Genomic DNA, 23,129 nt, shown 5'->3' with positions numbered 1-23,129 from the left:
GCCACACAGCTAACATTGATGTGGTATATGAGAGTTTTCAGGACACTTTCTTATCTATTAGATCTTTGAGACCTTACTACAACCTAGAAAGGTAGATATTCCTTCCAGATGCTCACAGATGCTGCTGTGGTCTGAATGATCGTGTCCTCCCCAAATTCGTACATTGAAAACTTAAGACTCCACGTGATGGTATTAAGAGGTGGAGCCTTTGGAAGACTCCCAAGGCTATTAGATCAGGATTGCAGAGCTCTCATAGATGGGATTACTGCCCATATAAAAGAGGCCCTAGAGAGCAAGCTCAACCCTGCTGGAATACGAAGTTACAACAAGTAGTCTGCAACTCAGAAGAGAGCCCTCATCAGAACTCAACCATGCTTGGGACTCTAATCTTAGACTTCCCAGCCTCCCGAACTGTGAGAAATAAATTTCTGTTGTTTGTAAGCTACTCAGTCTCTAGTATTTTGTTATAGTTGCCTGGACAGACTAGGATAGATACCCAGTGACTTGCTCTAATCCTCCACAGGTTGTGCTTTTGATACACAGCACAGACAACTCCAGACATAATTTTAAGACTTGGCACCTGCCATTCAGAGGGCCAGGAGTGCTGTACCCACCACACTCTTCACCCTGGTCATTGGTCTTTGTGCTCTAGAAAACAGCCCTGGTTCATAGCCTAAAAAGATATTGGAGAGGTATCTCAGCCAAAGGCAGAACCAAAATCTATTCCTCTCTGCATGTCACTGACCTCTTAACTTCCCATTTTCTCCCAAATCTGCTTATATCACCAACCAGCACCTCAAAGAGCAACAGTCAGCCCCAGACTGCTTGACTTCCTATGGCCCAGTGAGCAACCTGGCCAGCCCTCTCTGATTGTGTATATGTGGAGGGATAGTTGTATTCCATTCCCATTTTGGATTGATCAGAGAATAAATGTCCAAGATCATTTTGAATGATAGTCTTTCAGTTCTAGAGAAACCATCAAAGTGAGCCTAACCATCAAAGTTGTCCTAACAAACTGTAAAAGATGTGGGGGTTGGGGTCTATAGATCTAAGGGTTCTCTCTTCCTTGGAGGACATAATTCTGAATTCTCTTTCTAGGCTTCATTCCAGGGGTCAGAAGCCTGCTTCATGCTTGGCCGGTGACTGCCACAAAGGTGGGCATGAGTGGTGGTGGTGATGGACAACCCCTTGACAGGCTGCCAAGGACACTATGAGCTGGGTTCCCATCTTTGCAGGCATGTATGATGCTCCTCTTATAACAAGCTTCTCCCTGGTTGAAAGTAATACATCTCCTGTGATTTAAGTGACAAGCTGTTGGAGTTGTTTCCTTTGTCTTTGGCATAAAGAGGAAATGTGAATCCAACATGATCTGGAGTGGAAAGAGTACATCACATCCTAAGACTGGGGTTTTTACATCTGGGCAGAACTTAGGAGACAGACCCCATTAGGGACCTGAGGTTACTCACCTGGTAGACAATATGGTTAAGATACAGAAGTAGATCCTCAGACTCTGAATCAGGTGTCATTTTTCTCCTTCATGCTGTCCCATTCTTCACTTCTATCTGCATGTTTCCCTACTCCACTTAGGTGCCCAGGACCCCATGTTATTAGTACAATCTTCTCACCCAACTAAGCTGCCTTCATCAGTGTCCCAGATAGCATACCTTTTCTTTCCCACCCCCTCACCCAAGAGGATCTTCTCCAACTAAGGGGCACATGCTGACTCACTTTCTGGTGCTAATGTCTAAAGGTTACCACAAACCCTTACTCATACAGAGAGTCATATTTTCCCCAAATTCTTTCTAATTGTTCCCACATTGTGTGGACCTAGAACTGGCCAGACTTGGGCATCAGTCAAAGAGATGGACTGAGCTAAGGTGAAGTAAGAGGTTTCACTGAGCCAAGGAATGAGGGGAACCATATAGGATGCTAACGTCATGGGGACAAAAAGCCAGAGCTCCTACACAGGGCTCCTACACACCCCAATAGGTGTTCAGTGCACTGTGATTAGATGAGTAAGCAAATGAACGACTGAGTAAAGACCTGAGGTGAAAACATCAGGAGGAATGCTTGGAAGTGCCAAATCTGTGAATGGTATAGCAAGCAAAGCATGGAGTGTTAGCACAAAGAAAGATATAGAAAATCAGGGTCGGTTGGTGGAGACATAATGCTGTGGCTACATAACACCATGTTCCCTTCCTCTGGTACAGACTTTGGTTTTCCCCTTTCTTCACTGCATGCAGTAGGACTGCCAATCAAGGTGATCCTGGCAATGTCTGGCATATCATCCCAACCAGGCCAATTAGTCCTTCTCTCTCATGAGAATTTGAGCCTTGAGCAGAGTGACAAAGGGACAGAAAATCCTGGTTGCTGATTCATCCCACCAGTGATGACTTGAACAGACTGCCCATCATTTCCTGCTGCTTTGTCCACCAGAACTGGCCTGGTTCTGTCTCCTCAAAGCTTTGGAGTCAAGCATTTCCTATGAACTACCTCCTGTCCTTGTAATGAATTTCTTTTTTTTTTTTTTTAAGTTTATTTATTTTTTGAGAGAGAGGCAGTGCAAATGGAGGAGGAACAGAGAGAGAGGGAGAGAAAGAGAATCCCAAGCAGGCTCCACATTGTCAGTGCAAAGCCCAAAGAAGGGCTTGAACTCACAAAACCATGAGATCCTAACTTGAGCCAAAACCAAGAGACCAGTGCTTAACCGCCTGAGCCACCCAGATGCCCCATGAATTTCTTTTTTAAATTTAGATTAGCCAGAGTGATTTCTGTCATTGGTAACCAGATAATCCTAAATAATATAAGATCAAAGGTCAAGAAAGTTGGAAGTGGCAGGGTCATAGACAGTTTCCAAGATATCTCTCTAGAAATTATGGTTTACTATGTGCCTGATGTGTGGGAGAATCTGCCTGGTTTTTGAGACCAGGAGAAATGACACCAGTAAGTCCCTCCCCGAGAATTGCTCATAAGCAATGAGTCAGTAGGGTGGAGGTAGCCAGTGAGAGCTTTCTCCAGGACATTTGTGTCTCCAGACTCAAAGCCTCAGGCCCACCTCAGATCCACTGGGCTGGGACATTCCTAAGAGGGGCCTGGGATACTCAGGGGGGCAACACCGATGGGACATAAATGCCTTCAGTGTAATAACCACAGCAAGAGATTTTCCTTCTGCTTCCACCAGAGACTGACAGCCCAGCCAGCAGGACGTGCAGGTTCATATAAGAAACTACTTGACAGGTTTCTCCAGGAAATTCTCTCTCCAGCTCTCTCTTTATCAAGTAAAATCCTCCCACACCTTTGTCAGACAGCATTTTTAAAGAGCATGGCTGCTTCATTGTCCCACTCCAAGGAGCTCTGAAGTCTCATTTGAGAGAAAGACTAAGACAGAGAAAGAGGGAAGGAGACAGGGAGCAAGAACCAGGAGGGGCAGGTGATGGGGGAGGGAGTCAGACTCTGAGCATCACATCAAGTCTCCTCTGATGATGGACCAGACAGGAAAGGAACTGGAGAAATGATTCAGTTGGACAGGGAAAAGCAGCCAGTTCACCTAATGAGCTAAAGTCATTAGCAGAGTGCAAGAGTCAAGAGGTGCATTCACTTGGCTTTTTGGCTCCCAGGGCCAGAATCCTGTTCCAGCCCCTCACCAAGATTACATAGGATTAATATTAGGATACAGGGCAGAATAGAGAAAGCTGGCCAGCTCCACTCCAAGACCCAGGATGGATACAGGGGGTTTGGGGACAACTCCGGCAGCTGGACCTTATGTTACTCCCTCACCAGGGCTACCCTTTACTCCCTAGCCCCAAGTGTCTCCCATCACATATCATGAGATATGTGATCTCATCTCTGCCCCCACCATTCCCCCCGCCATCACCTCTTGTTCTTCCTATGCCTTCTGTCCCTTCATGTCTTTCACTCTTTTCTCTCTGTGGCTCACACTCCACCTTCTACCAACTTCTCAGTTGTTACAGCTTAAGTTCAAAGTCCTCAAAAGGGAAGCTATGATAGATTTATCCAATGGTCATAAGTATAGGAAACTCTGACTTGCAGAACTTGCACACCAAACTTTTTTCTGGTTTGCTGGCCTGCCTGGGGACTGGCTCCCCCCTGGCTGATCCAACCAGCTACAGCCAGGGTATCTGGGTCATGTGGTATAGGACAGGTCAGCTCACTGGAAATAACCTTCAGAAGAAGGTGAGGTGGGACTGCCTGGGGCTGTGTAACTAGAGACCGGTGTGCTCTACCTGTCAGTCACTGTTGCAGAGACTCCCACCCGGTGGGCACCAATCAGTGACATCAAGACCCAGAAGAGCCATGGTGCTGGAGCAGCAGCCACTGGCCAGTGAACAAAAAAAGTCTGAACATGCAAAGACAGTCAGTCATCTGAGATGTCAGAACCGTAAAAGACCAAAAGGACCAGTCAGTCGAAATCTCTCCTTTTAATCAAGTGGTCATTTAAACCTGCAGATTAGGTGAGAGGGACAGCCAAGGCTGGAGCTTCTGATCTAAGCAAGCAGATGATGAGAAGAAGCTGCCCACTCTGGCTTCAGGGTCCTCGTCTATACAATGGGATGATAACAGTGCCAACCACATGGGGCTGCAGAGAGAGGAGGTTAAGATCACACACAGATGGCCTGCTCAGCGTCTGGGCCACAATAAAGGCTCCATTTGGTTAGTCTTTTTAAAGCGATTTTCACCCACGTTAAAATAATTTTTATTTAAAATTTAATATTTTATGAAAATGGTGATTAATACTATTAGCCAGGCCCATCTCTCAGAGAAACAGATCTGAGCAGAGTGGGAAATAACTCAGAAAGAGACTCCACCAAGAATGCAAACCTCAGTCGGCCTCTCCATCCTTCCCTTTGTTCGCACCAAGAAATCCCCCCTGTTGGGGCATATGAAGAAGGTTATAACAAGAGTCACATTGAAAATTATTAATCCTCTGTTTTCAGCTGTTGCAAGGTAATGTTCTTCTTACCGAGTTGCCTGAAGCCAAGTTGGCTGACCTCCGGGGTAGGACTTTTCCACTGCAGTGACAGTGGCATTCTCCTGGAAGAGGAGCAGCCTCAAGCTACAAAAATGGGGCCAGGGGTCCCTCCCACTGGGCTACATTGTGTTTCCTCCTCACTGTGTCCTGACCAGATGACAGCCACTGACAGGTGCTGGAGGTGGGGATGGTAGGTGGCAGCAGGAATGTTGCTAAAAAACTAGCAGCTCCTGGTAGTGGAGGAGCTTTCTAGAAGCTATGTTGGCATTGCAGACATGGAGGATGGTCAATCTGCCCCCTTCCCTATAGCACCAGAGGCTGTTAGAAGAGGGGATCTTAGATTCTTTACTGCTAACCCTAACCGGTTGCAAAGAAAACAGTCTTCTTCAGCATGTTTTTTGTATGAAGCCAGGTCCCTTTCTTTTCTATGTCTTCTTTCCTTCAATCATTCTCTTCCCCTATTTCCCTGTCCCTTTATGTCCTCTGGTTTTTAACTGAGTTGACTTGTCTGCAGTCCCATGAGAGGCATAGAATCCAAGAGCGGAACCTCTTCATGCACAAGAGAAGCCTGAGGCCCAGAGAGAGGAAGGAACTTGCCAAGGTTACACAGTAAGTAGTGACAGAGATGAGGTCTTCAGGTAAGGCCCTGATCTCAGGTGCATCCCCCAGCAGGAAATGTGCCTCATCTGAGTTCTACCTAACACTACTTCTGCCCAATGCTAATAGGGATGAAGTCCAAGTGAAGAGGTCTGTGGCCAATTATCATGGGTAGCCCTGGGGTTGGACAAGTTTAAACATGCTTGCTTGGTGCAGGATTTCTCAGAGCCTTTGATATGTTATGGTATGTAGGACATTAGGGTAGTGTAAGGAGGGAGGTATTCTAGGACATACAGTATTTTCCAAACTTATTTGACCTTTCCCTTTTCCAGTGACCATCTTGCAGCCCAACATCCAGCAAACCACATTGAAATACAGCATGCCACAATGATGGTGCTTCATGACCCAGCCCCAAGAATGGATACCCCTTTCGAAGTGTCTACCCAGAGGAGAAGCAGCTCCATCCACACCAAGAGACTGGGCTGTGTTCCTGGAAACATGAGCCTTTAAAAGTGAAGCTATAGTGTAAAACAAATTCAAACATAAAAAAGCTTTTTCTTTCACCTGATTTTTGTTCTGGAGCTCTACATTTAATGAAATATTTAATGAAATATCAGGGTGGAAGGGGCAAAGAGAGGAAAGGTTGTGCTGCTCCCAAGATTGCACCACATTTCAGTCCAAAGCAAATTAAGTCAGGGGCTCTTTAGACTCAAGTCCCGGGATGAGAAGCAGAGAGTAGGCTAACGGGTTCTGGGCTGAGCCCCAGCCAACTGTGGTAATAAAACACAGCGCATAGACACAGAGGCTTTGGAACAAAAATACCTTGTAGCTATTATCTTCACGAGTCTCTCTGCCCATCTGCACACCCCCTCTTCCATTCTTTTAATCTGGAGCTACTGAGAATCGGTATTTTTCTCACCTTTGTAATATGAGAAACAAGTTAATTAAAATCAATCCCAACTCCAGTCTCAGAGCGTCCCTGCTTTGGCTGCAGATCCATCAACAGTGTGTTTTGATAACAGTGCATGAAGGTGGTTATTCGGAGACACTGATAATTGCATTAATTTAGGAGGCATTAGCTAAGCCCTACAATTAATTACACAGGGAGCAGACAGAGCTGTAACCCACCAGATCGCTGAATGAATAAGATAGAAACGTCAGCTCCTTTTTATCCAGATCCAAACACTCAGAACACTCAAATAAACAACCTGTTTTCACTGCTCACAGATGTTTTAACAGTGACCTTGAGACACTGAGGCCTTGAAGGTCTTTCTGAATCCTGAAAGAGAGATTAGAGGGCTATTTGAATAATGTTCATTTTAAGGGAATTTTATTGGACTCCATCTTTTTGAAAGCTGGTCATTTATGAGGGATATTTGTGACACATCTCGTGGAATCAGAATCTCTAGTTAATTAGTTTTGATCCCATTTCTTCATTCCTTAACAAATCTGAGATGAATAGAAATTAGAAATCCTCTTTCCCCCCACCTCTCTCTTTCTAACCCCTCCCCACTTTTCACAATACACACACACACACAGAGATTAATGTATATGCACATACCTTTCCTATTAATATAAAAATTACATACATGTACAGTTAACCCCTGAACAATGTAAGAGTTAAGAGCTCTGACCTCCTGCACAGTCAAAATCTGTGTATAATTTTGAATCCCCAAAACTTAACTACTAAGAACCTATTGTTCACCAAAAGCCTTACTGATCACATAAACAGTCAATTAACACATATTTTGGATGTTACATGTTTTATACATCATATTCTTATAAAAAAGTAAGATAGAGAAAAGAAAATGTTATTTAAATAATCATAAGGAAGGTAAAATACATTTACAGTACTGTCCTGTATTTATAAAAAAAAAAAAGTCTGTATATAAGTGGACTCATGCAGTTCAAGGCCAGTTGTTCAAGGGTCAACTGTATATACATACATAAATAGTAAAAAAGAAAAAATGAGAAAATAAGTGAATACTTTGAGCAAAATAATTTTAAATATAGAGAAGGCAGAGGACTATGTGGGGAGGTGGGAGGAGTGTTTCTGCCGCTGTCAGAGTCCTATAGTCCCTTCTCCTCACCTACTAAATTCTACACATTTCTTAGGGCCCAAAACTCAAGAGCCTTGCTTTTTCTTGAAGAGTTCACAAATGTCTGCTTGGAATGCCAGAGGTCTGGGCTTCAGGTAAATTTTAGGCATATTTTCTGGCCCATAAGTGAAATGTGAGCTAATACTAACATAAGCAACTGGCCAGGGTGTGGCGTCAGAAGGGACCCCTTGAGATGGGTGTTAACCTGGTCTTGCAGATGGGAAACCAAGACTTAGAGCTGCGTCATAACTTGTGCAGCACTCACGACTGCCCAACTCCAAAGCCCAGGCTCTTGGCCATACTGCTGCCCAGCCCTCCAGGCACAGACTGTCAGTGCCCAGTAGGCAGAGAATGACTCAACCCTTGCTCAGGCTCTGAGAACTGCTTTCTCCATGGAGCCATGGAGACCCTCTGGGGACCATGTCATTTAAGAAATACATTCTTTGGGTGCAGTCTCACCACTGGGTGTGGAAAGGAAACAAATTTTATGTGTATTACTCAAGTACTATATGAGTGCATTCTCATTATAAAAGCTTCAAATGATCAGAAGTGTGCCAGGAAACCCCAGATGGCCCTTTGTCCACCCTTACTCCCTCTCTTCTCCCCAGAGCCTACCGCTGTTAACAGTTTGGATCGTGCATCCTTCTGATCATCTCTATGGACATCTACAAAAATCAGAGTTATGTTCTGTTTTATGAGCACACTACATTTTATAAGATGCTTCTTTATTTTATAATATACCTTGGAAATCAGTTCACAGTAGCATATATAGATCTACCTCCTTCTTCTTTAATGCAGCACATTCCAATATTGCTTTTACCAAACCATCTTATAAAATACCTGTTTGTGAACACATGCAAGTAGATTGGCAGGGTGGCTTCCTAGAAGTGAAATTTCTAGGTGCTACAGATTGAAATATGTCCCACACCCCAGTTTCTCATGTTGTAGTCCTAACCCTCAGTACCTCAAAATGTGAATTTATTTGGAAATGGGGTCATTGAGAGTGTAAGGAGTTAAGATGAAGTCATTAGGGTGGGGCCTAATCCAATGGGGCTGATATTCCTTATAAAGGGGAAATTGGGACATAGAGACAAGCCCACAGGGCTTATGCCATGTGAAGATGATGTCAGAGATTGGGCTGGTATCTCTGCAAGCCACACAAAGCCAAAGATTGCCTGCATGCCACAAGAGGCTAGGAGAGAGGCTCGGAGCAGATTCCCTCTCACAACCTTCCGAAGGAGCAAACTCTGCCAACACCCTGATCTTGCACTTTCAACCTCCAGAGAGGTAAGACAATAAATTTCTGTTGTTTAAACCACCCAGTTGTTGGTGCTTTATTATGGCAGCCTTAGCAAATATGCCATGTATGTACGTTCAAGTTTGGTGTATAGTGCCAAAGGCTCCCCACACCAAAAAATTGTTGTCATTTCACAGTCCCAAATAGAGTATGAGATGGTGAGAGGCTTCAGACCCAGCAGGTACCATATGCATATGCATCACCAGTCGTAAAAGCCCTTTTCACCTTTGTGAACTGCATGAGTCCTGCTTAGTACTGGCACTGAGTCTGTTCTGATTTCACTCCCACCAATTTGAGCCTTCTTAGGAATATTATCACAACCTTTTGGGTGGTAAGGTGAAGAAAAGTGCTTCGCTACAAATCCGTATAGGCTAAGACCAAAGAAGCAATAAAGGCAGGTAATGCTCAAGGTTCAGAAGACGGAGAACTCACTCCTTGCTGGCATGACCTATGGAGAAATGGACCCCAGAGCTTGGGAGGATGGAAGTATTCTCTGCCCACTGGGCACCAAGAATCTGTGCCCAGAAGGCGGCACTATGGCCAAGAGCCTGGGCTTTGGAGCTGGGCAGTCCTGAGTGCTGCACAAGTTATGAAACAGCTCTGAGCCTCGGTTTCTCATCTGCAAGACCAGGTTAATACCCATCTCAGGAGGCCCCTTCAGAAACCACACCATGGCCATACAAATGTGAAGACTTCCCTCCATCATATCCTTGGGTTTATATTTGCCATGTATCTGACATGACTGTTTTCTTTAAAAAGAAAAAAAAGAAAACCCAGAAGATGATGACAGTCGGGGCCAGACTGACACCGCCCTCTCTTCTCTGGCCCACAGTGAGGTTTAGTGATGGGTCAAGGGGAGTGGCGAGGCACCTTTCTGATGTGTTTTGAGAGAATAATAGAAATGATAAGTGGCTCCAGAATCGTGTAAAATATGCTGAAGGGGCCACATTTGCATTAAGTTTTGCGATTATTACATGAAAGTACACTGAATCCACTTAACAGATAGGGTTCAAACTTGTCCCTGTAGGACATCTAGGGCCATAGAAGTATCTGTGGAACTTGATGTGTATGGTAAATATAGACAATATCAGGAGCAGGGTGTGATGGGGGTCCCATCAGCAAGTTCAGGGGCTTTTCTGCCTAACTGTTAGAGAGGGAAGTATTGCATAACCAAGGTTGTCTGGTTGCAAGTGACAAAGATCAGCTCATGTTGGCTCAAGCAGGAGAGGAGATTTATGGTCACTGTCATTTGGTCTCTGTCCCCTTCCATCTTCCAACTCTGCTTACTTTGGTTTCAATTCTATTCAGGCAGGCTCTTCTGTGATGGGAAAAAAACTCACTCAATGAGTCTTGGTTTATACGCTCCTCTAAGTAACTCGAGTGGAAATCACAACTATCCACGAATCTTATTGGGTCAGCTTGGATCATGTGCCCATCCTGAACCAGTCAGTGTGACCAAAGGGATAGGGAATATGCTCACTGACTGCCAGCAGCACATGGCAGTTCAGGCTTAGGAAGTAGGACTGAGAGTTTGAGAGGTTTTGGGGAGTGGAGGGGACCTAATAAACAACACTCCTTCTTTTTTCTGCCTGAATTCAGAACACTTGAGAGATGGATTCAGGGTCAGGCAGACAGAGCTCAAAACATCACAATTATTACTGGTAAAACTAGACACATGGAATGTTGCTTCAGTGTTCAACAACAGGCTTCTAAATACTAAAATCCCAGAAAGAGCCAGCCTATCACAGGCAGAACTGGATAACTGCAAGTGTTCCCCCTTGGTGTCCTAAGAATCATGGACACCTAAGCTTATAGAATCATGGCTTAGAAGAGAAAGAGCTATGTATTCCCTGAGAGAGAAGTGGGGGTGCCCTTCCCTCAATGTACCAAACAGGTAAGTCTCTCCCTCTCCCAGGGGAGGGATGAAGAATAAGGGGGAGGTCAAGAGAGTTACTGTGGTGGAAGCCCCTCTCCTTGGAAACAGGAAGAGTGAGGATTAAAAGCCCTGCCCCTTGCCCCATAATAGATGGGATTCCACCACAAGAAAACTGGGCAATTGTACAAAGGAATTAGAATGGTCTCAGAGCCAATAACAGCAGCAGTTCTGTGACAGGCATAAAAGAAGAAATGTCTTCACCCATTCTCTTTCTTAAGGATGTGAATTAATAGTCACACCAAGGTGTATACTCAACATGTCTACGTTTATAAATGGAGTGACATAGTCCAATCTGACTTTGACATAATCAAAATCTCAGATTGTTTATAGAATCCTTTTTATGTGAAAAATTCAAAGGAAAACAGAATCAGTCACCAGTGTGGTCTGGGGTCAGTCCTAAAAATCACAGGTGGCCTCACCCAGAGTTCCAGAAATGGACTCAAAAGAACTGGGCTCTGGCTCAGCACCTGGACCTGCAGGGTGCTCTAGGACAAAGACCCTCCCCCTCCAGAACTTCTGTTGCCTCCTATGAAGAGGATTCTAACCCTGGTGGCCCAGTTGACCTCATAGTGTGGTTAGGGTCACATAGGACAAAAGGAAAAACACTTCTAATGATAATAATAGTTAGCATTGGAAGCATTTATCATGTGCCAAATACTGTTCTAACAGCTTCACATGTGTTAACCCCTCTAATCTTTAAAACAGCCCTACAAAGTAGATGCTCTTAGTGTAATTGCCATCTTATAGATGAGGACACCGAGATACAGAGCAGTTGGGAAGTTTGCCCAAGGCCTTGCAGGCTATAAAGGATGCTGCTGCTGCGGTCACAAACAAGGTAGTCACTGTTGACAGGAGAGCCCAGGGTAGTAGCCAAAAGAATGGTCAGACAGATGGGGTCAGTGGCCATGCTGGCTTTATGTCTTCTCACAGAGGAGAGGTTTCTGAGCAAGGAGGGAATCTTTATTTTTTTTATTTTTTCAATATATGAAGTTTATTGTCAAATTGGTTTCCAAACAACACCCAGTGCTCATCCCAAAAGGTGCCAAGGAGGGAATCTTAAGACTTGGTCATGGGTCCACAGTGGGGCAGGGTATACAGAGCCAGGTGGGGGCTTTAGCCATGTCTCATCAGAAGGACCCAGTACCAGTCATGGATGCTTCTAAGCCCTCTGCTCACAAGTTAGCCCCTCCCTGGATACCTCCTCTTCTTGAAGTATGGAGACAAAGCTAGGTGACTTTATTCAGGCCTTTGAGGAGGTAAGAAAGCACGCCACTCAGGATTGGTCCTAGGCCAGTGATACCTTCCCTACCACATAGCCCTTGCTTACAATCTCTTAGAAAGCCTAGCTCTCCGTTTAACCAAACAGATCTCAGAGTTTACTCAGCAAATTTAATATTCCTTCTGAAGCAATCTGTCTATTGTAGCCTGTGCTTTCTAGAGAGAAGGAAGAACATTCTTTACCAAGGCCTCCCATTTCCCCAAAGACAGGAGGATATAGATGTTCCCTCTGGCTAAGAGAGAATGAGAAGAAATCATTTTTTACCACCTGGCCAAATTGTGGTATACTGTATTAGATGATTTAACTTTGTTTTTTAGCCTACGTTTGATTTTGTTTGAAGATTTATAGTAAAGCTGCAAAAAGATGTCACAGTGTTTCCTTTGCCCAAATAAGAATGGCAAATGGCTACCACACATAGCCCTACCTTCCTCTCCCACATCAGTGGCAGGCATTGCCAATCAATCATGATGCTCTGCCCCACCAACCCCAGACATGGCCTTAGAAGCCTCAATGTAGCTCTCCAGGCTATCTGAGCTGGCACAAGCAATGAAAACCATTTGCTATCCCTGCCAAAGAAGGAGGAGAAGCTGAGGAGGAAAAAAAAAAAAAAAACCAGTAGAAGAGACAGGCATAATATCAGGTGACTGGGAAAAAAAAAATACTGAGAAGGAACCAAGAGCTTTGCCAAGTGGATGGTTCTGGGAGACAAGTGATAGAAAACAGGCGTGGAGAATTTAAACTGTGTTGATAAGCTGTAACTCTGGTAACCAAGAAGAAAGTGTAAATGTAACACTTAACACATGGACTGTAACTCTTTAAGAGTTGAAAATAAGCTGGGCAAAGAGTCAGAGCTATAAAGGGGGCCAAAGACAGTCAGTAGTATTTGTAGGATAAACACAATAATTATTTAACCCTGAACTTCATGGCTGTTAAATGAGTATAAAAATAGATACCGGTATAGATAGGCATACATGGAAACAAAGCTTCCTATTAATACTGACAATAGCTAACATGTGAGTGTCTGCCATGTGTCAGGCACTGTGCCAAGGGTTTTTCACACACTGTGATATAGGGACTATTTTCCCATTTTACACATACAGAAACTGAAACTCAGGCAAGTGAAATAACCTACAAGATCAAATGGTTAGAATATAGTCGAATCAGAATCTGACTTTAAGCAGTATTATACCAGCTCCTTCCTAAATACACAAATTCATATCTATATAAGAAATACAAAGCAGGGAGGAGAATCTAGTCCAGGTGTTCTTATGTCTGGGAAATTGTTGTTCTTATGTATGTATTGTATACTCATTCATTCATTCATTCACTCATTCATTTACTCTTCCACAAATATTTATTGTGTGCCACTATGTGCCAGATACTGTGTAGGCACTGGAGATGCCAAAGGAATAAGACAGTTGAGGAACCTGAACTCACATGACTTTACTGGCCTTTCCAGTAAAATTACTGGCTTTTCTAGTAATCAAAGAACTGTGCAGCTGCTACAATAAGTTATACCAAGACCTTCATGTTATAGTTGGGGAAATGGAATTGGTATTTGGGATGGGAGGAACTGGAGGGAGCCCAGGTTCACCATATGCAGTTCTGGGCTTAACAGACCTGTTGAGCCCACCTCCCACCCAGCTCTTGGCTTGGCCGGGTTCAGTGGGAGGTGTAGTCTCTTCTGGGTTGGGCTGGGACAACAAATATCCTCTCTGGTCAGAAGGGTTCTTTGCTTCTGTATGATTCTGATGTGTAGCTGAGGTTGAGAACTACTGGGATGGAAGAGAACCCAACAAATGCACCAGTCTGAGGTACAGAAGACAGGATGGCCCTGACTTCTCTGGACCTCCTGGCCCCAACTGTAGCATGAAGAAGGTGGCATAGGGTGCCCAAGGGTCTCGACCTATGATATTCTCCAGTGCGGACCAGCTTAGGATTGGTGCTGTGATGATCCAGCCCCTCACTGTTCCTTGGAAAGCCTTGCAAAGCAACACTTGCAAAACGCACAGGCAGCAGGCAAAGGGCACAGGATCAGCAGTGACGCTAGTAAACCAGTCTGGGCAGCCCAGCGGCAGTGGTTGTTTGGATTCATTTCAGAGAGTATTTTGAGAATCTGATCCAAAAGCTTCAGACAATTTTAAGTTCATTTTAAGTTCAAACTGGCTCAATGGGTATTAGGGTCTTTTCCTGATGTTAGAAAGAATAAAATTACCTTGGCACAGTACATAAATCTATAAAGAGAAAAAAAATCTGACTTGGTTGGATACAGTTTGGGCTTTTGCAGATAAATCGATGTTTTTAGCTCATGGTTTCACACATTCAAACCCCTGAGTACAATCTTACTGGGCAACATCAGTCTGATTGTCCTAACCGGAGTGGGGTTGGAGGGATGGGAGACTGCAGCATCCATTAACTTGGACCCACAGAGTGAAGAACATTTTGTGGAAGGTTGGGAAGTTTCTGTAAAGGAGAATTCATTTCTCCCCTGTGTCTCGCCTTTACTACTCATACAGAACACTACATTTCTGACACTTCTGGTCACCAGTTGGCGGTGAGGGGTGGGGGGGGGGTCCCCCACTAAGCAATTGTCACCAGCTGAGTATCCTACAATTCAATTCAATTCAGACATTAACTGAAGTTCGTGCAGAGCAGACCCTACGGGCTAAGGATTCAGTCCCACAAGGATGCCCCTGACTTCAGATGCAAATGACCAGTGGCATGTCCCTAGATTACCCACAACCTCTGTCCAATTTGGCTACTAATTCGAAGTCCCATAAACCAAACCCCTCACCTTGGATTCAATTATTTACTAGAACAACTCACAGAACTCAAGGAAACACTTACATTTGCCAGTTTATAATATAATAAAGGATATGATAAAGGGCATAGCTGAACAGCCAGATGAAGAGATACATAGGGCAAAGTCTAGGAGGGTCCTGAACATGGGAGCTTTCATTTCTGTATAGTTGAGGTACATCACCCTCCAGGCAGGAAAATGGTCCACCAACACATGAGCTCTCTGAACCCCATACTGTTGGGATTTTTATGGAGGCTTCAACATGTAGGCATGCCTGATCATTAACTCTGTTTTCATCCCTCCTTTCCTCTGTCCTCACTGGAGAATTGGGAATGGGGTGTGTGGGGGAAGATTGAACATTTCAAGCTTCTAATCATGGCTTACTTCTGACCCCTTACATCCAGGAGTTCACCAAGAGTCACCTATTAGAACAAATGACTCTCTTATCGCTCAGGAAGTTCCAAGGGATTTAGGAGCTCTGTGTCAGGAACTGGAGCCAAAGACTAAATGTAAGAACAAAAGATTTTCCTAACATCTCTATTTGCAAGGGTTTAGGAGTCCTGTGTCAGAAGCTGGGGACAGAGGCCAATATATATGCATATCTCATTTTATTGGCCTCACTTTATCGCTCTTTGGAAATACTGCATTTTTACTAATGGAAGCTTTGTGGCATTGTGCAAGTCTATCAGCACCATTTTTCCAACAGCATTTGCTCACCTAATGTCTCTGTGTCACATTTTGGTAATTGTCACAATATTCCAAACGTTTTTATTGTTATTATGTTTGCTATGGTGATCTGTGGTCAGTGATCTTTGATGTTACTATTGTAATTGTTTTGGGGCATCCGTGTAAGACCATGAATTTAAGCAATGAATTTTGTGTGTGTTCTGACTGATCTACCAGCTGACCATTCCTGTATCTCTCCCTGTTCCTGGGGCTTCCTGTTCCCAAACACAATATCATTGAAATTAGGCCAATTTAATAACCCTACAATGGCATCTAAGTGTTCAAATGAAAGGAAAAGTCACATGTCTCTCACTTTAAGTCTAAAATTAAAAATGATTAAGCTTAGTGAGGGAGGTGTGTCTAAAGCCAAGACAGGCTGAAACCTGGGCCTCTTGTCCAGTTAGCCAAATTGTAAATGAATGCAAAGGAAAAGTTCTTGGAGGAAATGAAAAGTGCTACCCCAGTGGACGCATGAATGATCAGAAAGAGAAACAGCTGTATTGCTGATATGAGGTAAGTTTTCTTGGTCTGGATAGAAGATCAAACAAGTTACAACATTCCCTGAAGCCAAAGCCTAATCCAGAGCAAAACCCTGACTCTCTTCAATTCTGTGAAGGCTGAGAGAGGTGAGGAAGCTGCAAAAGAAATGTTAGAAGCTAGCAGAGGCTGGTTCATATGGTTTAAGGAAAGAGGCCGTCTCCATAATATCAAAGGACAAGGTGAAGCAGCAAGTGCTAATATAGAAGCTGCAGCAAGTTGTCCAGAAGATCTAAGATAATTAATGAAGGTGAGTACAGTAAACAACAGGTTTTCAATGTAGACAAAACAGCCTTCTATTGGAAGAAGATGCCATCTAGAACTTTCATAGCTAGAGAGGATAAGTTAATGCCTGGCTTTAAAGCTTCAAGGACAGGCTGACTCTCTTGTTAGAAGCTAATGCAGCTGGTGACTATAAGTTGAAGTCAGTGCTCATTTATCATTTCAAAAATCCTAGGGCCCTTAAGAATTATGCTGAATCTACTCTGCCTGTGCTGTATAAATGCAGCAACAAAGCCTGGATGACAGCACATCTGTTTACAACATGGTTTACTGAATATTTTAAGCCCTCTGTTGAGAACTGATGCTCAGGAAAAAGGATTCCTTTTCAAATATAACTGCTCTTTGACCATGCATCTGGTCATCCAAGAGCTTTGGTGTAGATGGACAATGAAATTAATGTTGTTTTCATGTCTGCTAACACAACATCCGTTCTGCAGCCCATGGATCAAAGAGTAATTTCAACTTCCAAGCCTTATTATTTAAGGAATACAGGGGCACCTGGGTGGCTCAGTCAAGCGTCCAACTTCAGCTCAGGTCATGATCTCACGGTTTGTGAGTTCGAGCCCCGCATCAGGTTCTCTGCTGACAGCTCAGAGCCTGGTGCCTGCTTCAGATTCTATGTCTCTCCTACTCTCTCTGTCCCTCCCTTGCTCATACTCTGTGTCTCTCTGTCTCTCAATAATAAATAAATGTTAAAAAAAATACATTTCTTAAGGCTATAGATGCCATAGTTAGTGATTCCTCTGATGGGTCTGGGCAAAGTATGTTGAAAACCTTCTGGAAAAGATTCACCATTCTAAATGCCATCAAGAGCATTCATGATTCATGGGAAGAGGTCAAAATATCAACATTAACAGGTGTTTGGAAGCAGTTGATTCCAACCCTCACAGATAACTTTGAGGGGTTCAAGACTTCAGGGGAGGAAGTATCTGCAGATGTGGTGGAAACAGTGAGAGAACTAGAATCAGAAGTGGAGCTCAGGGTCACCTGGGTGGCTCAGTCGGTTAAGTGTCCGACTTCGACTCAGGCCATGATCTCATGCAGTTCATGAGTTTGAGCCCCGCGTCAGGCTCTGTGCTGACAGCTCAGAGCCTGGAGCCTGCTGTGGATTCTGTGTCTCCCTCTCTCTCTCTCTCTCTCTCTCTCTGATGCTCCCCCACTCACACTCTGTCTCTCTTTCTCTCTCTCTTTCTCAAGAATAAATAAACATTAAAGAAAAAAAGAAGTGGAGTTCAGGGGTGGGACTGAATCACTGAAATTTCATGATCAATCTTTAATGGATGAGGAGTTGCTTCTTAAATGAGCAAGAAAGTGGTTTCTTGAGATAGCATCTACTCCTGGCAAAGATCCTGTGAATATTGATTGTTGAAATGACAACAGAGGATTCAGAATAGTACATAAACTTAGTTGATAAAGCAACACCAGAGTTTGAGAGAATTGACTCCAACTCTGAAAGAAGTTCTACTGTGGGTAAAATGCTACCAATCAGCATCACAGGTTACAGAGAAATCATTTGTGAAAGGAAGAGTTAAACAATGTGGCAAACTTCATTCTTGTCTTCTTTTAAGAAGTTATCACAGTCACCTCAACCTTCAGTAGCCACCACCCTAATCAGTCAGCAGCCATCAACACCGAGGCAAAATCTACCAGAAAAATAATTACAACTTGCTGAAAGTGTTTTCATTTTCTTTGGGTAAATACCCAGTAGTGAATTTTTTGGATCATATAGTATTTCTAATTTTTATTATTGACGAACCTCCATACTGTTCTCCCCAGTGATTTCACCAATTTACATTCTCACCAATAGAGCACAAGTGTTCCTTTTTCTCTACATTCTTGTCAACACTTTTTATTTCTTGTCTCTTTCAGTTTAGCCATTCTGACAGGTGTAAGGTGATATGTCATTGTAGTTTTTATGATCATTTCCCTGGTGATTAGTGATGTTGAGCATCTTCTCATGTGTCTGTTGGCCATCTGCATGCCTTCTTTGGAAAAATGTCTATTCATATCCTTTGCCCATTTTTTAATCAGATTGATTTTTTGGTGTTGAGTTATATAAGTGCTTTATATAAAGTATTCTTGAATTCAAGAATATATATTGTTATTTTAGACATAATGCTATTTCACACTTAATAGGCTACTATATAGTGTAAATGTAACTTTTATGTGAGCTGGAAAACCAAAAAATTCATTTGGCTTACTTTATTGTGATATTTACTTTATTGTGGTGTCTGGAACTGAACCCACAATATCTCCAAAGTATGCCCGTATTCATTTCTTATTATTTCACAGGCTTCCAAAAAAGGTAAAATCAGCAAGAACCCCAGAGAACTTCCCTCTGTGACAGAGCCACCCCCAAATCCCTTTGGATCCCAGGGCCCCAGGGGATAAACAAAATGTGCTCACAAATACATCCTAGTAAAAGGTCAGCAGAGACAGTTACAAAATGAGGCCTGGAAACAAAAGATGAGTGGCTCAGTTAAACGTCCAACTCTTGACTTCCACTCAGGTCATGATCTCATGGTTTGTGTGTTTGAGCCTGTGTTAGGCTCTCTGCTGTCAGTGTAGAGCCTGCTGCAGATCCTCTGTCCCCTCTCTCTGCCCCTCCCCTGCTCTTTCTCTCTCACTCTCTTTCAAAAACAAATATACAGTAAAAAAAAAAAAAAAAAAAAAAAAAAGAAACACATAGATGAACCTCGGGGGAAGGAGAGGTATGAGGCTCACTTGGACAAGTGACACAATGAAGTTGGAGGCTAATCTTTTGCTTCATTGACAAGAGACCTGGTAGGCAGGTGCCAAGGACAATTTCTGGAACCAGAGAGAAAGGTCCCCCAGGAAGGGTAGGATGAGCCAGCGCTCCATCCTGGACAGGAACAGATGGAGCTAAATTAGCAGCCTTGCCTATTCCACTAGGTTTTACTAAGCCTGGCTGCTAACTCCCTTCCTAAGGATTCCTGACTGACAGACCTAGGGGAGAAAGAAGTGTCTGCAGGGCAGAAGCACCCAGGAAACTCATACCATACTTGGGCCCCATTAGTGTGGCACCAGAAGTCCATTCAGCCCCCTAAAACCAAGTCATCCCACAGAAAGATGTAGCCCAGTCTTGCTGTCTAAAGTTGCCCTTACCTCCTCCATGTCCTCCTGCTGGGACTGTCCGTGAAGACACTTGCCATAGTCTTGCTTATTTATCTTTTTCATTTATTTGTAGTCTTGTCCATGGTCTGCCACCCAAAATTGTGTTCTTTAACAGGCAGGGACTCTAGTCTATGTGTTTTTGTGTTTCCAAGACATGGAACGGTGCCTGATCCATTAAAGGTGCTCAAAATTTGTTCAACTGAATGAGTGGATGGATGGATGGATGAGTCAAGAATCCAGAATTCTATCCAGGGGTGTTACAAAGCAGATGAGGAGAGGGAACTGTAGTCAGTGGCTCAGGCAGGAGAGAAGGGATGTGACAAAACTGAGGGTCTTCAAGGGCCTAAACTGTTTTGCTCTAGTTTCTTGCTTGGGCCACCCAGTGACAACGGGGTTGTGGGGTAGAGAGGTGGGAGGTGGCTCAGGGTACATGTAGTAGGGAGTGTCTGGGATTGTTAGGAGCACAAGCAGAAGGAAGAGCCAAGAGGAAGGGAATCAGTGAACCAGGAAAGAAAAGTAAATTCTCCAAAATGAAGATTGGGGGCAGGTTCCATCTCTTTGGGGTTAGACTCACCACCTCAAGTTCCAGCTCTACTTCTGGGGCAATAAATCAAGTTTTTTGAGCCTCATTTTCCACATCTGTGAGACAGGGTAACAACAGTTCTACCTCTTAGGGCTGGGCTGAGGATTTAGAGAGATGGCGTAGGTAAGAGCATGGCACAGGGCCTGGCAGGTAGTTGTTTTTCTTGTGGCAGAAGCTGTGATTCTACAGCAGCTTCTCTGGAGTCTTTCTGAGCCCCTGGCATAAAAAAAGATCTACCTTGGGAAGATGCTGGGGAAAGAAATCGCTTTAGCACTCTTGGGCTTAACATAGAGACACAGAACCCATTCTAGTCCACTCAAATAGTTCACAGGATTATTCTTGCACAAAGGCAACCATTAGGTGCCAGCGACCCCCTGTATTCTTTACTGGTTTGCAACACTAATGGGCATTTCCAAAATGCACTGACCATAAACCTAAGTAAGTCTTCCTAGCAGGCAAGCCTCTTAACTTCCACCAGATTGAGATACTGAACTTGGATCCTTCTTTCAAAGGAGCATACTATGAGAAATCTTTTCTGTCTGACCTTCTGTGTCATGGAAACCACCTTCCTTCCAGGTCCAGAAGGATCCTAAGTCACAGGTCAGAGGATCAAGTTATGAGAGAGACACAAAGTCTTTTTCTTCTGTTGAACAGAGTGTGCTGGGGAGAGGAGTCGATTGGCTACATTCTCAAACTGCCTTGGGATGGGACAGCAGCATGGACAATCCCACAGTACCTCAGATGGCACTTGGCTGGGCTCCCAGCAAGTAGTCTGGGACTTGCTCTTTCTGGAGGCAGGTGGGGGTTAGTGACCTTGCTTTCTCTACCAAGGGTATGGGTAGAAGCAAGGTCTTGATTTTTCAAAAACATGGTAAGTACCTGTAAATTTTCACCAAACAAAAATGCCTTTGCCAAGAGGATATTTTGAGAGCTGTTTCACAGTCAAAGATGCTTAAAACATTCTATGATTCTCCCTTGTGGGGTTTCCAGGAATCTTGGGGTGCCTTGTTTCCTACCCTCTTGTTGGTTTGCTCTAGACTTGGGTACAGAGAAGACACTGTTGACTCCCCTGGGCAGAAGTGTACATTGTGGAAGAGTTGTCAGTAAGGAAAGCAGAGATGAGAAACAGGTTCATTCAAACTAGCTCAGGTAATGGGGAACTGGGAAGGATATGACTGGCCAAGGACAGAAAACAGAGGACAGCTGGGCCACATGGGGCCTGGCACTGGGTGGCCAGTGTCCAAAGCTGTGCTTCTCTCTCATACCTCCTCTCCTCAAGCATCCGCTCCATCTTCTAGTTGCTTACATGCCATTTTATGCTGTCATGTGACCTCTCTGCTCTTCCAAAATGTTGGCTACAAGGGTGGATTGGCTTACCTGTCAGTTTAAGTTCTGTGCCACCATAACTGAGATAATGCAGACTCAGAAGCAGACTACCTGTTTCAGATTCCAGCTCTATTGTGTACCGCATGTGTAACTTTGGACATGTTCTGTCTCAGGTTCCTCCTCTGTAAAAGTGGAATAAAAATTGTTTCTATCTCATAAAAATGGTGCAAGTATTATATGAGTTGACTGATGAAAAAACCCAGAAGTAGTGCCTGGAAAATAAGTGCTTAAAAACATTAGCTACTGTAAACCCCCATGAGGGATACAAACTCAAATGCCCACCCAGCAAGGAGATTACTGAAGACATCTGCAAAGTAAAACTGGCCCATGATTACCAAAAGAAGGAAAGGATAGAACTGAGAAACAAAAATGGCAATTATCCATCCCAGTAAGATCACTGTTTCTAAAGAACACTGCTAGAAAACTCTGTTTAAAACAATAACAACACAAGAGAAGTTCTCCCTGATATTTACCCAAGTTTTGCCTGATTTTTCTATCTATTCTACCCACTCCTTTTAACATGTCCTCAATGAGTCAAAAAGAAGCATTCAGCATGGGTTTGAGAGTCAAAAAAATTTGGGTTTGAACCAGCTTTGCCCTCTTATAATGTGACTTTGTGCAAACTACTCAATTTTTGTGATTATTAGTCTCCTCATCAATAAAATGGGGATAATAACCCTACCTCCATGACAGCATTATAAGGAAGGAGAAAAATATTTTTTTCAAGCACTCTTCAAGAATTCAAAGCTGAATTCCAATACCAAATCTTCTTGTCTCTAGGCTAATGGGCTTCAACTCCTCCAGCCACTCTTTGGGTGGCCTAGTATCCAAATCCCTCCCAATTTTACCAGACTTGTGTTGACTTTGCCTGCCTTCCTAGATGTGTTCCTTCTTATTTAGACAATGACATCCTATACTGTTTGAGGGAAACCACCTCTCCCATTGTACACAGTCTGATGGGACTGTCAATAAAAGTGCCCTGGCTTCTGCTTCTTAGGCTTAGCCAATCAGATGTTCTCCCCTCAAGCTTCCATGTTAAGCTGAGTGATACAAAAGTTGGTGCTCATTTGCCTTGACTGGAGAGATGGTCCAGCTTTCTTGCCACCTCAGTGCCTTACTTTTCCACTTTCTCAACCTATGTCTTCAGCTTTTCAATGACAATGTGTCACTAACAAATTCTTTTTCTGCTTGTTAGACAGAGTACATTCCCATTACTTATAACCAAGGAACACTAATGTAACACATTCCAGATGGAAAATTGGGGGTTTTGGAGGAGGTTGTGAGTATTCCTGTGGGAAAGTTTAGGATGAACTCTGAGTCTGATGAGATGGGAAGTATTAGAAGCAAACATCAGAATGAGAGTGTCATTTGGGAGAAAGACTCATTAAATGGAGAAAACTTCACACCTGCATGTGGTCCAAGGAAGAAGTTGGATGTGGTAGGATTTTAGGAAATATCTGTCCAGGTGAACTAGTTGGGAGA

At 43.7% G+C, this 23,129-nt stretch overlaps 1 long non-coding RNA gene across 2 annotated transcripts in view; it reads right to left on the bottom strand.

Annotated features, from left to right (window-relative positions):
* The window catches only part of LOC132691360 (uncharacterized), a 46,851-nt gene that overhangs the window by 6,392 nt on the left and 17,330 nt on the right, over window positions 1-23,129 (bottom strand). For both annotated transcript variants that reach the window (XR_009615710.2, XR_009615711.2), the window contains exon 2: window positions 21,639-21,769. This is a non-coding gene — a long non-coding RNA (uncharacterized LOC132691360). The remainder of the gene's footprint in view (window positions 1-21,638; window positions 21,770-23,129) is intronic.

Source organism: Panthera onca, chromosome E2 (assembly GCF_046562875.1).
Source record: "Panthera onca isolate mPanOnc1 chromosome E2, mPanOnc1 haplotype 2, whole genome shotgun sequence".
In the NCBI taxonomy this organism is placed as follows: domain Eukaryota; kingdom Metazoa; phylum Chordata; class Mammalia; order Carnivora; family Felidae; genus Panthera; species Panthera onca.
Note: the sequence above shows the minus strand (reverse complement) of the source record. Positions and strands in the feature narration are given on the sequence as shown.